Source organism: Pristiophorus japonicus, chromosome 10 (genome assembly GCF_044704955.1).
Source record: "Pristiophorus japonicus isolate sPriJap1 chromosome 10, sPriJap1.hap1, whole genome shotgun sequence".
NCBI classification, from domain to species: domain Eukaryota; kingdom Metazoa; phylum Chordata; class Chondrichthyes; family Pristiophoridae; genus Pristiophorus; species Pristiophorus japonicus.
This window is the reverse complement of record NC_091986.1, coordinates 203,461,082-203,471,866: the sequence shown is the minus strand read 5'-3', so window position 1 is coordinate 203,471,866 and position 10,785 is coordinate 203,461,082. Positions and strand designations below refer to the sequence as shown.

The following is a 10,785-nucleotide window of genomic DNA, read 5'->3' as shown; positions in this document are numbered from 1 at the left end:
CATCTCGGAGGGGTTATGGGGCTGGAGGAGATTACAGAGACGAGGAGGGGCGCGGCCATGGAGGGATTTGAAAATAAGGATGAGAATTTTGAAATCGAGGCATTGTTTAACCAGAAGCCAATATAGGTCAGCGAGCACAGGGGTGATGGGTGAACGGGACTCGGTGCGAGTTAAGACACGGGCAGCCGAGTTCTGGATCACCTCTAGTTTACATAGGGTAGAATGTAGGAGGTCAGCCAGGAGTGCACTGAAATAATCAAATTTAGAGGTAACAAAGGCATGGATGAGAGTTTCAGCAGCGGATGAGCTGAGGCAAGGGCGGAGATGGGCGATGTTACGGAGGTGGAAATAGGCGGTCTTAGTTATGCTGCGGATATGTGATCAAAAGCTCATTTCAGAGTCAAATATGGCACCAAGATTGCGTGCAGTCTGGTTCAGCCTCAGGCAGAAGTTGGGGAGAGGGATGGAGTCAGTGGCTAGATAACGGAGTTTGTGGCAGGGACCGAAAACAGTGGCTTGCGTCTTCCCAATATTCAATTGGATGAGCAATAAATGCCGGCCTTGTCAACGACATCCATATTCTGAGAATGCATTAAAAAAACACGGATTTGGTTATTGGAACATTGGCAAACGTCTCCCGAGCGTGGTAATTGTTGTAATTTGTAGGCTAAAATATTTGAAAAAGAACAATAGGGTTCTGACGGAGTGCTGCACTGTCGCAGGTGGATGTGAAAGATCAAATGGCACTATTTCACAGAAGAGCAGGGGAGTTCTCCCTGGCGTCTGGACCAATATTTATCTCTCAATCACTGAAAACACATTATCTGGTCATTATCACATTGCTGTTTGTGGGAGTTTTCTGTGCGGAAATTGGCTGCTGCGTTTCCCACATGACTGCACTTCCAAAAATTACTTCCTTGGCTGTAAAGCGCTTTGGGACGTCTGGTGGCGATGAAAGGCGCTACATAAATGCAAGTCTTTCTTCTCGGTGAGGCCAGCAGGTGCGCTTCCGAGTGCCAACTCAGCATTCACCGATCAGGAGTGGCTCCAGAGGTGGGGAGAGACCTTTCTGAGCTGAATTCAGCCGGGTGCCCAGCTGCCTGTGGAGGGAATCCAGTTGCAGCAAGTGCTACAAGTGGTTGAGTGGCCAGCGGGTTGGAGGCGGAGAACGTGTGAGCCGCTTACTCAATTCAGAAGGGGCGTTTGAGACAGGGGCGGAGCCGAGGTTTCCTGTGTAAAAAAATACAATTTTTAACAACCTAACGCGCACTCCTGACTCAGGCAGGGAGAAAGAGAGTCGGTCAAAGCCTTGAGCCAGTGACATCTGGGCAGAGGTTTTTGCACATCTGGGATCCACTGGGTAAGTACAACACTGATCGGACAACTCACTTTATTGCAACGCTTTCTCTTTTGTATACTGAAGTAAACCCTCCCGGTTCCCTCTCATACTAATAATCAAGAGGGTTTGAATGTGAACTCGTGTTTCTGCCTGTGAGGTTCTCCTGTGCTGTCATTCCATGCTCTTTCTCCTGAAATCAGAGGCTTGAAACCTTGGGCTCCAACGCCCACTGCCCCTAACCCTTCTCATATTTATTATTCATCAGTCCCTCGGAATCGAGGAAGACTTGCTTCCACTCTAAAAATGAGTCCTTAGGTGACTGAACAGTCCAATACGAGAGCCACAATCCCTGTCACAGGTGGGACAGATAGTCGTTGAGGGTAAGGGAGGGTGGGACAGGTTTGCCGCACGCTCTTTCCGCTGCCTGCGCTTGATTTCTGCACGCTCTCGGCGTTGAGACTCGAGGCGCTCAGCACCCTCCTGGATGCACTTTCTCCACTTAGGGCGATCTTTGGGCAGGGACTTCCAGGCGTCGGTGGGGCTGTTGCACTTTATCAAGGAATCTTTGAGGGTGTCCTTGAAACGTTTCCTCTGCCCACCTTTGGCTCGTTTGCGTGAAGGAGTTCCGAGTAGAGCACTTGCTTTGGGAGTCTTGCGCCACACCACAGTCAGCATGTTGTGAGTTTAAGTCCCTCCCCAGAGGCAAAATCTGGAGGGCACTCCCAGTGCAATGCACTGTCGAAGGTGCCGTCTCAAATGATCAGGATGTTGAAACAGTTTGGGTGGAAATAAGGAACAATAAGGGGAAAAAGTCACTGGTGGGCGTAGTCTATACGCCCACTAACAGTAGCAACTCTGTTGGTCAGAGTATAAACTGAGAAATAGTGGGGGCTTGTGAAAAGGGAACAGCAATAATCATCGGTGATTTTATCCTCCATATTGATTGGACAAATCAAATTGATCAGGGTAGCCTTGAGGCAGAGTTCATAGAGTGCATAAGGGATGGGTTCCTTGAGCAGTATGTAACGGAACCAACCAGGAGGCAGGCTATCTTGGATCTGGTCCTGTGTAATGAGACAGGATTAATAAACAATCTCCTAGTAAAGGATTCTCTTGGAACGAGTGACCATAGCATGGTTGAATTTCAAATTCAGATGGAGGGTGAGAAAGTTGGATCTCAACCCAGTGTACTAAGCTTAAATAAAGGAGACAACAAATGTATGAGGGTAGAGTTGGCTAAAGTGGACTGGGAAAATAGATTAAAGCGTAGGACAGTTGATGAACAGTGGCGTACATTTAAGGGGCTATTTCATAACTCTCAAGAAAAATATATTCCAGTGAGGAGGAAAGGGTGTAAAAGAAAAGATAGCCATCCGTGACTAACTAAAGAAATAAAGGATGGTATCCAATTAAAAACAAGGGCATACAAAGTGGCCAAAACTAGTGGGAGGACAGAAGATTGCGAAGCTTTTAAAAGCCAGCAAAGAATGATTAAGAAAGGGAAGATAGACTATGAACGTAAACTAGCACAAAATATAAAAACAGATTGCAAGAGTTTCTACAGGTATATAAAAAGGAAAAGAGTGGCTAAAGTAAATGTTGGTCCCTTAGAGAACGAGACTGGGGAATTTGTAATGGGGAACTTGGAGATAGCAGAAACTCTGAACAAATATTTTGTATCAGTCTTTACAGTTGTCATGTATTCAACCAGCATTGTAACCCATGTATAATCTGACCTAAGTTGCACACTGAGAACAATGACCACTAGGTGTGAACTTGTGGGAGACACTCCTAACTTGGATCTTCAGTGCTCCTCAATGGTATCTCAGTATCAATGCAATTTCCTCTGTGGAGCGAGTATCATGCTCACAGATCCTGGACAAATTTGACTCATTATTTCAACCCGGCATTGGCACTTTCATGGGGGCCAAGGTAGTGATTCACATAAACCCGGACGCCAGGCCAGTACACCACAAGGCCAGAGCGCGGTGCCTTACGTGATGCGGGAAAAGATAGAAGGCAAATTGGATCGCCTGCTGAGGGAAGGCATCATCTCACCAGTCGAATTCAGTGACTGGGCGAGCCCGATTGTGCCGGTGCTCAAGGCGGATGGGTCGGTCAGGATATGTGGTGATTTCAAGGCCATCATCAATCGGGTGTCACTCCAAGACCAGTACCCGCTACCGAGAGCGGAGGACCTCTTTGCGACGCTATCCGGTGGCAAACTTTTTTCAAAATTGACCTGACCTCAGCTTACATGACCCAGGATCTGGCGAGTGAGTTGAAGAAGCTGACCACCATCACGACACACAAGGGGTTGTTTGAGTACAACAGATGTCCGTTCGGGATTCGCTCGGCCACCACGATCTTCCAACGTAATATGGAAAGCCTCCTCAAGTCGATTCCAGGGACGGTGGTTTTTCAGGACGACATCCTCATCATGGGTTATGATACTGAAGAACACCTCCACAACCTGGAGGAGGTGCTATGCAGACTGGACCATGTAGGGCTGCGACTGAAAAAGGCGAAGTGCGTCTTCCTAGCTCCAGAGGTAGAATTCCTGGGGATGAGGGTAGCAGCAGACAGGATCAGCCCTACTGCGTCCAAGACGGAAGCGATCCAGAGAGCACCCAGACCCTGTAACACGATGGAGCTGCGTTCGTCCCTGGGGCTCCTAAACTATTTTGGTAACTATCTTCCCAAATTGAGCACGCTGCTAGAGCCGCTACACGTGCTCCTACGCAAAGGTCGCGCATGGGTCTGGGGGGACAGCCAGGAAAGGGCTTTTAATAGAGCACGCAATTTGTTATGTTCCAACAATCTGTTAACGCTATATGACCCATGTAAGAAACTTGTGTTAATGTGCGATGCGTCGTCCTATGGTGTCAGGTGTGTGTTGCAGCATGTCAATGCCAAGGGTCAGTTACAGCCGGTAGCTTATGCCTCCAGAGTCTGTCCCAGGCAGAAAGGGGCTACGGGATGGTGGAAAAGGAGGCGCTTGCATGTGCATATGCGGTAAAGAAAATGCATGTGTACCTGTTTGGCAGGAAATTTGAGCTGGAGACAGATCACAAATCCCTAACGTCCCTTTTGGCCGACAACAAGGCCATAAATGCAAATGCATTGGCCCGCATACAGAGGTGGGCACTCACGTTAGCCGCCTATGACTACACAATTCGGCACAGACCGGGCACCGAAAACTGCGCCGATGCACTCAGCAGGCTCCCACTAGCCACCACTGAGGGGGCTACCTAGCATGTTGCTGAGATGGTCATGGCTGTTGAAGCTTTCGGAAGCGAAGGCTCACCCGTGACAGCCCGTCAGATTAAAGTCTGGACAGATAGAGACCCGCTATTGTCTCTAGTCAAGAAATATGTCCTGAATGGGGACTGGGCAGCCACGTACAGGGCATGCCCTGAGAAATTCAAACCATTTCACAAGCGCAGGGATGAACTCTCGATTCAGGCCGATTGCCTACTGTGGGGAAACCGTGTAGTCATGCCCCAGATGGGCAGAGAGATGTTCATCAGAGAACTCCACAATGAGCACCCGGGCATTGTCATGATGAAGGCAATTGCCAGGTCACACGTTTGGTGGCCAGGGATAGACGCAGATCTGGAACTTTGTGTTTGCAGGTGCAACATGTGTGCCCAGCTGGGCAATACACCCAGGGAAGCCCCCCTTAGCCTCTGGTCCTGGCCCGCCAAGCCTTGGTCACACATCCATGTGGACTATGCAGGTCCTTTCATGGGAAAAATGTTTTTGGTTGTAGTAGACGCCTACTCCAAATGGATCGAGTGTGACATTTTAAATTCAAGTACATCTTCTGCCACGGTAGAAAGTCTACGGGCAATGTTCGCCACCCATGGTCTACCAGACATCTTGGCCAGCGACAATGGCCCATGCTTCACAAGCACTGAATTCCAGGACTTCATGGCAGGCAATGGAATTAACCATGTCAGAATGGCACCAGTCAAGCCGGCCTCAAACTGCCAGGCAGAACGAGCAGTGCAGATAATCAAACAGGGGATGCTCAGAATCCAAGGGGGTTCCCTACAAAGCCGCTTATCACGCCTCCTGTTGGCCTACAGATCCCGACCACACTCGCTCACAGGGGTTCCACCCGCAGAGCTGCTAATGAAAAGGATGCTCAAAACCAGGTTATCCCTTATACACCCCACCATGAAAGAAATTGTCGAGAGCAGGCGCCAGTCACAATATGACTACCATGACAGGAATGCGAGGGCATGATGTATTGATGTAAATTACCTTGTTTTTGTCCTCAACTACACTGCAGGGCCCAAATGGCTCTCAGGCACTGTAATTGCCAAAGAGGGAAATAGGATTCTGGTCGTTAAACTTACCAATGGACAAATCTGCCGCAAACACGTGGATCAAACAAAAAGGAGGTTCATCAACCCCATAGAAGAAGCAGAGGAAGAACACGATATAGAGTTCACTCCTCCACAGGTGACCGAACACAGGAACCAAAGGGAAGAGAGCCCAGTCACTGTGGGCAGTCCGGATAGGCCTGAGGCACCGCAAACAGCAGACACTCAGGCCAGCGCCCAACAACCGGAGCCCCAACTCAGGCGCTCTACAAGAGAGCGTAAACCACCAGAGAGACTCAACCTGTGATCCCAATAAGACTTTGCGGGGGGTGGGGGGAGAGGTGATGTCATGTATTCAACCAGCATTGTAACCCATGTATAATCTGACCTAAGTTGTACACTGTGAGAACAATGACCACTAGATGGTGAACTTGTGGGAGACACTCCTAACTTGGACCTTCAGATATAAAAGGGGAAGCTCCACCCACTTTCATCACTTGAGTGCTAAGGAATAAAGGACAGGTCACAGACTGACCTCTCAAGCATGGGCCTCGTGTGCATTTATACTGTTATAGTAAGGACCTATCAACAGTAGAGGACACTAAAAATATCCCAACAGTGGATAGTCAAGGGGTTATAGCGGGGAGGAACTTAACACAATCACAATCACTAAGGAGGTGGTACTCAGTAAGATAATGGGACTAAAGGTGGATAAATCCCCTGGACCTGAAGATTTGCATCCAAGGGTCTTAAGAGAAGTAGCGGCAGGGATAGTGGATGCATTGGTTGAAATTTACCAAAATTCCCTGGATTCTGGGGAAGTCCCAGCAGATTGGAAAACTGCAAATGTAATTCCCCTATTTTAAAGAAGGACGCAGACAAAAATTAGGAAACTATAGACCAGTTAGCTTAACATCTGTGATTGGAAAAATGTTGGAGTCCTTTATTAAAAAAGCAATAGTAGGACATTTGGAAAAGCATAATTCAGTCAGGCAGAGTCAGCATAGATTTATGAAGGGGAAGTCAATGACAAATTTGCTGGAATTCTTTGAGGATGTAACCAACAGGGTGGATAAAGGGGAACCAGTGGATGCGGTGTAGTTAAACTTCCAGAAGGCATTTGACAAGGTGCCACATAAAAGGTTAGTGCACAAGATAAATGTTCACAGGATTGGGGGTAATACATTAGCATGGGGTAGAGGATTGGCTAGCTAACAGAGAACAGAAAGTCGGGATAAATGGTTCATTCTCTGGTTGGCAATCAGTAACTAGTGGGGTGCTGCAGGGATCAGTGCTGGGACCCCAACTATTTACAATCTATATTAAAAACTTGGATAAAGGGTCCCTTCATCCAACATAGCCAAGTTTGTTGATGATACAAAGATGGGAGGAAATGCAATGTGTGAGGAGGACACAACAATCCTGCAAAAGAACATAGATAGGCTAAATGAGTGGGCAAAAATTTGTCAGATGGAGTATAATGTTGGAAAGTGTGAAGTTATGCACTTTGGCAGAAAAAAATCGAGGAGCAAGTTATTATTAAATCGAGAAAAATTACAAAGTGCTACAGTACAGCGGGACCTGTGCATGAAACACAAAAGGTTAGTATGCAGGTACAGCAAGTGATCAGGAAGGCCAATGGAATCTTGGCATTTATTGCAAAGGGGATAGTGTATAAAAGCAGGGAAGTCTTGCTACAGCTATACAGGGTATTGGTGAGGCCACACCTGGAATACTGCGTGCATATTTACGAAAGGATATACTTGCTTTGGAGGCAGTTCAGAGAAGATGCACTAGATTGATTCCAGAGATGAGGGGATTGACTTCTGAGGAAAGGTTAAGTAGGTTGGGCCTCTACTCATTGGAATTCAGAAGAATGTGAGATGATCTCATTGAAACGTATAAGATTATGAGGGTCGACAAGGTGGATGCAAAGAGGATATTTCCACTGATAGGGGAAACTCGAACTGGGGGCATAATCTTAGAATAAAGGACCAGCCATTTAAAACTGAGATGAGAAGGAATTTCTTCTCTCAGATGATTGTATATCTGTGGAATTCGCTGCCTCAGAGAACTGTGGAAGCTGGGTCATTGAATAAATTTAAGACAGAGATCGACAGTTTGTTAACCGATAAGGGAATAAGCGGTTATGGGGAGCAGGCAAGGAAGTGGACCTGAGTCCATGATCGGATCAGCCATGATCGTATTAAATGGCAAAGCAGGCTCGAGGGGCCCTGTAGCCTACTCCTGCTCCTATTTCTTATACTCTTATGATCTCTTGGGTGGATGTAAAAAGTCCCATGGCACTATTTTGGAGAAGAGCAGAGGAGTCCTCCAGGTGTGCTGGCCAATATTTATTCCTCAACTAACAATGCTAAAGCAAATTATTTGGTCATTATCACATTGTTGAGGGAGTGCTGTACTGTTGGAGGTGCCATCTTTCGGACGAGACGTTAAACCGAGACCCCGTCTGCGCTTTCAAGTGGGCGTAAATAACAGGGAAGTTATCCTCGGTGTTCTGGCCAAATTTATCCCTCAATCAACATAACAAAAAAAAACAGATTATCAGGTCATTATCACATTGCTGTTTGTGGGAACTTGCTTGTGTGCAAATTGGCTGCTGCATTTGCTACATTACAACAGTGACTACACTCCAATAGTAATTCATTGGCTGTAAAGCACTTTAAGCGCTATTTCTTTTCTTTTTAATATTCAGTGTAGGGAGTCGTTTTCCACTTTGCTACTCTGGCGCACACCGGGTGTGCACATCTGGAAATTGCTAAGCTCCATGCTGTGACATTTCATCCATTAAAATAACTTTCGGTTTAGATGGTATTTGATTGATTTTTTTTAAATTCATTTGGAACCCGACACTAGCTTGCTCCACCAGTGCTGTCCCCGTATGAACCCTCAACACGCTCGCATACTTTCCTCCGCACTTTGTCACCCAAGGCATTCATTCAGTTATTTAAAATAGTGCACAGGAGATTTAGGATTTGTGCATTAAGCGGTCATATGGGAACCCTGCTGGTTTTAAAATGCTACCCTCAGACAGCAGTTATACGGTCACTTCTTTAATGATGCATCAGTACAGTCATCATCATCATCATCATCATCATCATCATCATAGGCGGTCCCTCAAACGAGGATGACTTGCTTCCACACCAAAAGGGATGAGTTCACAGATGTTTCAATGGAGGACCCGATATTCCAGTCCTGAATAACTCCGGGGACTACCAAGTATATTAAAGTCAGGAGGTGTAAGTCCCTGACCCACTGTTTTGAATGTGCGCATGGTGTGGTATAACTCTGGCCTCAAGGCCAATTATATAATTATACGGTATATTATATAGTCTCTTGAATACACTTGAACACTCTTAGTTCAACTTAAATCTATTTATTTGGGCAATCTTAAGTCAGCCATGTGGAGCTTAAGATGGCGTTCCTTCACAAACCCTCTCTCTCAATACTGCTCGCTATATCTCCTAGCTAGAGGGCGATATACATTATCTCACTACACCTTTCCTTTCATAAGAAACAATATGAATTAAAGTTAGCTTCAATATAAATGGGTAGTTAACTTCTTATGAATACATGTATGAAACAACTACAAGTTTAACAAACATCACCAAAACTCTTGTCTTATTAATTATTTATCCAAGTGTCCAGTGTCCATGATTTCTTATTTCTGAACATAGTGTTCCAGGTATTTTAGTGTTGTGCGGATTCTGTTGTTTCGCCTCAAACTGGTTGTTTCAATGGTATTCTGCGCACTGATTGCTTTAATCCCTTTATCAGTGCTCTGAGGGAAAATATCAGGCAACATACCCCTGTTTTCACGTGTTGTCGTTGAAGTGCTGTTTCGCGTGTTAGTGGCTGTGTTGGCAGCAGTTTATCTGTGGGTGTCACTGAGATCTCTGGAGTTTCGATGAATGTCTGTCTCAGTGCTCTTTCTCAGATGTTTCCTATTTCTGCGATTCTCATGGCCATCTTCTGTAATGATCTGGCTTGTTTTTCAACCTGAGCTTTTTGCCGCTCTTTGCTTTCTCGCGTTTGTTTGAGTCTTACTCTTTCGCCATCCTGCAGTGTAGGAAGTGCTGTCATCATCATCATAGGCAGTCCCTCAGAATCGAGGAAGACTTGCTTCCACTCTGAAAATGAGTCCTTAGGTCGCTGAACAGTCCAATACGAGAACCACAGTCCCTGTCACAGGTGGGACAGATAGTTGCTGAGGGAAAGCATGTGTGGGACAGGTTTGCAGCACCTTCTTTCCGCTGCCTGCGCTTGTTTTCTGCATACTCTCGGCGACGAGACTCAAGGTGCTCAGCGTCCTCCCGGATGCACTTCCTCCACTTAGGGCGGTCTTGGGCCAGGGACTCCCAGATGTCAGTGGGGATGTCGCACTTTATCAGAGAGGCTTTGAGGGTGTTCTTGTAACGTTTCCGCTGCCCACCTTTGGCTCGTTTGCCGTGAAGGGGTTCCGAGTAAAGCGCTTGCTTTGGGAATCTCGTGCCTGGCATATGAACTGTTGTGTATCTGTAAAGCATGCACTCCCATGTTCCGCTACCAGGGAGCTCATCCCCTGAAGTCCCAAGGGATCCCAGCATCCCATGGGAGCACTGTATATAAGCCAGCCCCAAAGGCCCGTTCCTCACTCTGGAGTGTCTTATTAAAGACTGAGATCACTGTTACTTTAATCTCTCTGTGTGCAGCCTCATCTGTGTTAGGAACACAATACGAATAATATGGCCTGCCCAGTGGAGCTGATCAAGTGTGATCAGTGCTTCAATGCTGGAGATTTGGCCTGGTCGACGACGCTAATGTTGGTGCATCTGTCCTCCCAGGGGATTTGCAGGATCTTGCGGAGACATCGTTGGTGGTATTTCTCCAGCGATTTGAGGTGTCTACTGGATATGGTCCATGTCTCTGAGCGACACAGGAGGGCGGGTATTACTACAGCCCTGTAGACCATGAGCTTGGTGGCAGATTTGAGGGTCCGCTCTTCAAACACTCTTTTCCTCAGGTGGCCGAAGGCTGCACTGGCACACTGGAGGCGGTGTTGAATCTCGTCGTCAATGTCTGCTCTTGTTGATAAGAGGCTCCCGAAGTATGAGA

At 46.9% G+C, this 10,785-nt stretch overlaps 1 protein-coding gene across 2 annotated transcripts in view; it reads left to right on the top strand.

Annotated features, from left to right (window-relative positions):
• The first annotated feature begins 1,277 nt into the window (after nt 1–1,277).
• LOC139275272 (interleukin-5 receptor subunit alpha-like) overlaps nt 1,278–10,785 on the top strand; it is a 61,555-nt gene continuing 52,047 nt past the window's right edge. For both annotated transcript variants that reach the window (XM_070892514.1, XM_070892508.1), the window contains exon 1: nt 1,278–1,360. The gene's annotated coding sequence lies outside the window, so the exon portion shown is untranslated. The remainder of the gene's footprint in view (nt 1,361–10,785) is intronic.